Source organism: Hipposideros armiger, unplaced genomic scaffold (genome assembly GCF_001890085.2).
Source record: "Hipposideros armiger isolate ML-2016 unplaced genomic scaffold, ASM189008v1 scaffold_124, whole genome shotgun sequence".
Lineage (NCBI taxonomy): Eukaryota > Metazoa > Chordata > Mammalia > Chiroptera > Hipposideridae > Hipposideros > Hipposideros armiger.
Window position 1 is genome coordinate 1,615,421 of NW_017731474.1, and position 6,816 is coordinate 1,622,236.

The following is a 6,816-nucleotide window of genomic DNA, read 5'->3' on the forward strand; positions in this document are numbered from 1 at the left end:
TCTGAGTTTTCAGGCTTGGCCCACTCAGATGGTTCCAGAAGCCAGAATTTAACGTAAGTCAATGAGGCAGATGATGGAAGGTCTGGTCTCAAGGGAATGGCTGTTACTCAGCCCCAGTGATGGTGGCTCTTTGGGAATGTAAACCCAGTGTGGCCAGATCTTATGCATTTTTTTTTAACCTTCCAAAGAATTGCATTTATTTACAGGGCTTAAGAAAGGGGGAAAAAAAAAACTCTAGAAAAAGGAAATTTCAAAATAGGTCTTCAGTGAGGGCCCAGGTAAATTGAGTGGTTCTGGTAGAGTCCAGGTTGGAGTCTTGCTGTTATTGGGGTCACTTCCAGGTTGTGAGGACCATTTTCCTGGAGTCTCTCAACCCACCCCCTTTGGGCCCTAGAGTGACTGGCCCGATTAACTTATCTATCAGTCAGCTTTGTCACCTTGTGCCAGCTCCTCATCGTAGAGAATTTCATATTTTCCCAGAACTTCCTTTGGGGGTGACTTGTTCCATTTACAGTCTGCAGTTTCACCATTAGGGACCGCAATATTGAGGGTGTCGTTAATCAGGTTGTACTTAAGGATTCGATCGTTGGCGGTGCTGGATGTGTTAACCTTTATTAGCCTGTGCTTCAGCTTATCTTCTATGAAGATGCCGTAGCTGTAGCTCTGAAAGCAGTGGTTGTCGGGGTTCGTCTCCAGTGGTGCAGCCTTCAGCGACTGCACCGTGATCCAGTGGATCTCACTGAACAGTGTGCTGGCCACCTCCTTGACTTGGGTGCCCTCCAGGTAGAGCCGCAGGTTGATCACAGTCCACTTGTCCCCATGGATGTGGTTGGAGTCCTCACCACGTTTTTTAATGGCAACGTTGGTGAGGTGAACAAACATGTTGTCCAACTCACTGGTACTGGGTGCGTAATTTACTGTGCAGAAGTGGCAAAACCTAAGCTTATACATGCAACAGCACAGTGGGCTGTACATAGGCACCAGGACATACAAGTGCACGTCTAACTTCCTCCAGCCAGTTAGTAACGAGTTGTGAATATAGAGAGATCACGTAGGCTTCCTTAGTGGATTGAGACACAGGCAAAAATGTTTTGCTGTCCCGGGACCACTTTTTGATGTACAAGAGTTTGTTGATCAGAAAGACGCTGGTGCCCTGGACTATTCCCCAAGATTTTATGATCCAGGTGCTGGAGGGGCTTTTCCTGAACTCCTCCACAAGTAAGTAGTTGGCGGGCAGCATGTAGGTGACCGGAACAAAGTCCAGGTAGAGGTATTTTCCATTCTTTTTCTGCCAGAGGACTCCCTTCTTTTTCCAGCTGTCTCCAGTATCTTAATATTCTTCACCATCAGATCCCTCTGGTTGACTATTTGGTTGTCTGAGAGCCTATAACCAGTTTTGACACTAAAGATATTTCGATAGTTTGCACGCTTATCCAGTAAAAATCCCAGATGACTGTGCAGGATGTTGGGGCTAGAAACTGGGGTGCTTGTGGGATCTGTTCCTACTACCCTCAGTGGATGTGGGAACTACTGGTGTGTGGCGATGGGGCAGGCTGTATGGAAGTGGCTGATGACAGGAGAAAATCAGCTTGCAGTGGCCCTGCAGAGGGAAGGCCAGAAGGATAAGTATTCTGACCTCATTCTCCCATGTCCTGTGTCCTGTCTGGCCTTTTCATTGGCCAAACTCAGCTGGAAGCTTGTCAGTGTTGATCATTCAGGTCACAGGGTGGAGAGTGGGCCTGGAGTGGCAAATGGAAGCTATGTAGCTCAGCATTTTAAAAGATCAAGGACTTTCAGATAGTCATGAGAGGCCAGTTTGATCTTGATTCAGGTGAGTGTAGTTCTTCGCATTTGTGCTGGAATGTTTAAACTAAAGCTATCTCAGTGGAAGCATTTGAATAAACACAATTAAAGGAATGAAGTACATTTCATTGCAAAGGATCAACTGCATGGTGGTTCATAAAATGCAACAAATATTATTGAATCCTTACGATGTCCCCAGTGTTGTGGTCATCTTATCTATGAACCATATTGGTGTTACTGTAATAGAGGGCAAGATTAAATGATATTTGTTTTGGGCTCAGCTTGTTTGGATAAGAGATTGTAAACTTGTTTGAAAAAGAGATTGTCCATCTGCCCTTCATGCATTGTGTAGAGTGATTCTTTCATATCAACCAAACTCTGCATTTATATTCTATAGGAAGATGGGTTCCAGGAGCAGATGAAGTAGCCTTTTTAACAGTTCAATTATTGTTGTGCAAGTTTTTATTTATAGAATAAACAATGTTAAAGTTGCAGTGAGTTTCCTTGTAAAATGGGGATTAGATGAGATAATGCATATACCTGACCCTTTGTAAATCCTTAGTAAAGATAAACTGATTTTGAAATAAAACAGAAAAACCTCCAATTTCCCTACCCTAAAAATTCAATCTGTTTTCATATTCCCTTTTAAACTCCATCCTTGTGCATACAGAATTTCTACATGTTAGGAGGATTTGAGTTGCCAGTGAAAGAACCCTAAGCGGCACGTGAGATTAGGTGTGATATTGTTAGAGCATTATTTCCATTTCTTTCTCTCAGGAGGTCTGCCCTTCTCCAGAAGCCTCCATCTTCAGGCTGGCTTTTTTCAGGGGATAAAAAATGGCTGCTCCTAGGGCAAGCCAAGTGGCTCAGTTGGTTAAGAGCTCGCTCAAGAGTGTGAGCTCTGAGCAACAGAGGTTCGATGCCCGTCCTGAGCTGAGCTGCCGCTGAGCTGCCAACAGGTGGCAGGATAGCTCAGCTATAAAAAAATAAAATAAATAAATAAAAAATGGCTGCTCCTGTTTCAGGCTTCACACCTACTTACTGGATGACTTAGCTTGGTATTCCATAACAAAATACCACAGGCTGGGTGGCTTAAACCACTGGAATTTATCTCATAGTTCTAGAGACTACAAGTGCAAGATCAAGGTGCCAGCAGAGTTGGTATCTGGTGAAGGCTTGCTCCGAGGGTGACAAACAACTGCCTTCTTGCTGTGTCTTCACATGGGCTTTCCTCTCCTTGTGGGTGGAGAGAGCAAGGAAGCAAACTCTCAAGTGTCTGTGTTTTTTTTTTTAAAGATTTTTTTGTTGGGGAATTGGGGAAGGGGACCAGCCAAGTTGTTATTCTTCAGTCTTCATTGTGGAGGGCGCCAGTTGCCATCTGGCTTCCCGTCGGCAGCTCGTGGCCTCTAAGCTCAAGGTACCGAGTTCAGTCTTAGTTGCGGGTGGGCATAGTCCACCATCGAACAGTCAATCTTGTTGTTACACCAGCTGAGCCATCCTGCCACCTGTTGGCAGCTCAGTGACAGCTCAGCTCAGGCGCAGCATCACTGGCCCATGTGGGAATCGAACCGGTGGCCCTGTTGTTCAGAGCTCGCGCTCTTAAGCCAACTCTTAACCAAGTGAGCCACTCAGCCCTCTGGTTTCTGTCCTTATAAGGGAGCTAATTCCTTCATGATGGCCCCACTGTCATGACCTCATTTAAGCCTAATTACCTCATGAAGGCACTGTCTTCGAATACCATCACACTGGGCTTCAACATATGAATTGGAAGTGGGGAGAAATTCAGTTCATAGCACTGGCTTTCCATTCAGAGAGAGATCATCTCTCCAAACTGTGAAACAAAAGCTTTATTTTCACTTTGATTGTACTAACCTAAACCTAAATCACTGTAGCCAGGGAATGCTATGAACTGATTAGCTGAGGATCACTGTGGCAAGGGGGATGAGATTATGTGGATTGGCTTGTGTTGGGGAAGGGGACATTCTGCCCAAGCAACATGGCTGTGCCACAAGGCAGGAAGGGAGGGGAAGACAGGCATCAAACAGTGTCCACTACATTGAACTCATCTGTTCCCCTATCGTTGGCCAGTCAGCTTGTTTTCAGTGATAAATTCCTGTTCAATAATGTACTAAATTGAATTTCAAAATTTCTCATGAAAGCACATTAATGTTCGGTTATCAGAATTTTTGTCTGACATGCTCAGCAGTGGTTACTGCTTAATGGACAAAAGCTAGTACTACTGAAACCAAGTATTCCAAAAAATCAATATTACTGCAACACTGGAGCCTGTGCTGCCATACTAGTCTCCCCATAAAGAAAGTGAGTCTCGGCCCAATTTTTGAGCTGCTTTTCTCAGGCCACATGGCTCTAGAGAATGCGTTAGTAGGTTACTGTCAAAGCCCAAGGTTGTAACCTTTTGCCCCTTCCTAGGAGCAAAAGGATATTTAAACATTATTTGTTTATGGGTTCTTAAATGAGGAGTCAGGCCACTGGGGTTGGCTTTGCCACAATTAAGACTGATGTTTGCTTATGTTGAGGAAACTGGACTTTAATTCTGAAGTTTCTGCTTTTGTCATTCCATTTTCAGTATTTCATTATTATACATACTTATTTAACCCTCCGTCAGGCACAACTGATCTCACAGATTGTTTTGAATTTCTGTTGATTTTTATACTGAATTTATGTAATTAAACATATATTGTTTTTACTTGGTGGCAAATTGAAATTTCATTCTGAATAAATAATCATGCTTACACATTATTTGCATTTTAAATAAATAAATGTTATACATGCATCTATAGTAGATGCATTGCGCTCGAACTTGTAACTTTTGCATTGCGCCTGGCGGAGGGTTCAACAACACACTTGAACCAAGCCTCTGCTATAGGATCATTATCATGCTAGATATCCTGGGGATAAAAGTGATGTGTAAGAGATGGCTGTAAGGATACTCTCTAAGTGGAAGAACAAGACTAATCACATAGAAATGATGACAAAACAACCTCATTCTCAGTGTGTGATAAATGAAGATTGGAACAATAGAAATTTAGAGGAAAGGGAGTACCAGTAGGTTGAGCTTTCATGGGGGCTTAATAGGGGAGGTGGCACTTGAACTTGAGCTCTGAAGGATATGAAGGATCTGGATAGGAAAAAGAATCAGAGGTTAGGGCGTTTGTAAAAGGGTGAGAATAAGTGGGATCTCTGAGGAGTCAAACCAGAGTGGCAATTGTGTGTGGGAGAGAGGTGGGAAAGTAGGGTGGATGGGTAATTGCTCTTTAGTGCACTGCCTCTCACTCCAAAATTTATCTTTTTTTTTTGGGGGGGGGCAGCTTTCAATGCTTTATAAAAAACAAGGCAACAATATGTGACATGAAGTTTGGAATCATTTTAGAATGCTTATGCTCAATGGATATGGCTTTCTGCAACTGTCTCATTTGTGATAACCCACTTTCAGTTTTTGTTTATTCCTTGGTCATTTTTTATGTGTTAGGCACAACTCAGGAAAGAATGCAAGTGGCACCCCCTCTTTGCTAGTGGGGGCTCTATCCTCTACTGAAATTCAGCCTCGAGGCGAACTGAAAAATCATAAAGACTACAGCCAGAAAAATGAAATTAAAACCAATGATGAAATATAGAAAGGGACGGCAGGTAGATTCGGAAACTGTGACAAGTTAGGAAATTAAAACAATTCCATAAATTCTAAAGCAAACCCATAATTTTGTGTCAAGTTAAAATTGTTTATTTCATTGTATTTAGGAGGAGCTAAACTTTGGAAACATTAAGATATGGTACATTGGTTTGATTCTTCCAATTAGGTTTTCTTAAAACATAATAAAATATACATAAATGTGTAAATATGTAGATATTTTCCAACATTATTAGAAAATGTGAATTTTAATTTACTGAAGAATTGCCTTTCATGTTTACTGCTTAAAAATTTGAATTTAGATATATGTTCTTTATTAAATTTTGGAGATACCTATTTATAATCATATCCTGAACAATTTCTGAGAAGTGGCAATATACATATTTGCATCTTAGCCACTCCATAATTACTCTGGTTCAATATTAATGATTTGGATACTTTGATTTACTATCAAAGGGAACACCAGGTCTGTTGATATTCTAAACAAATGTATGGTCAATAAAATGTATTATTCTGACATTTTTGTTGGGTTTCTATGAAGACTGGCATCTGGATAGTCATTGGAAGTAATGACTTTTTCATCTCTAGCTCTTAAGACTTTCTTCTTTCCCTCTTTTCTCCTTTTGACTTAGCTCTGGGTTTGTAGCTTACCTTTGGCTTTTTTATTTTTCTTCGACTCCATCCCATACTAGTAATGTGTTGTTTATGAATTTTCTAATCTTGGTTCCTTCACTTAGTTGCTGTGTGATCTTGGACAAGTTATTTAAGCTCTCTGTTGTTTCATCAGTGAGTGGAATCATAATGGAACCTATCTTATTAGGTTGCTTTGAAGAGTAAGTGAGATAATGCGTATGAAGTGCTCAGCACCATGCTTGACCCTCAGTAAAAACCTGTGTTAGTCAAGGCAGGTTTGGTGTATTTTTGTAACAGTCAACCCAGCGTTTAAGTATTTTTACAACATGCACATTTCTTTTTTATTCACCTAATGTTGGTTGTGAGTCTGGAAGACTCTTCCAAGGGTTGGCTCAAAGGCTGCTTTCACCTTGCAGCACCTCCATCTCAACACACACTTCCAGCATTGATGATGCAGGTGGGGGTAGATGGAGGGTCTCACTGTTAAGTTCTTTGGCCCAGAAATGACACATATCGCTGCTGTTCACAAGCAATTGTCCAGAGTTCGTCACAGCACCCAAAGATAAAAGGAGCAGAGAAGTATTCTTCCCATGTGCCCAGAAGTAGGTGAGCCCATCACTCATTGTAGCCATATATAAAGAAAACTCTACAACACTCAGGGCAGGAAAATGACCTCCAAGAAACCTGTTGATGTGAGAACCACAGAAGTTGGATGACATTTTCAATCCTCTGAA

The 6,816-nt window shown here is 41.7% G+C and overlaps 1 pseudogene; it reads right to left on the reverse strand.

Moving 5' to 3' along the window:
- Positions 1-331: 331 nt before the first annotated feature.
- LOC109385749 (probable tubulin polyglutamylase TTLL1 pseudogene) lies at positions 332-6,131 on the reverse strand (annotated as a pseudogene).
- Between the last annotated feature and the right edge of the window lie 685 nt (positions 6,132-6,816).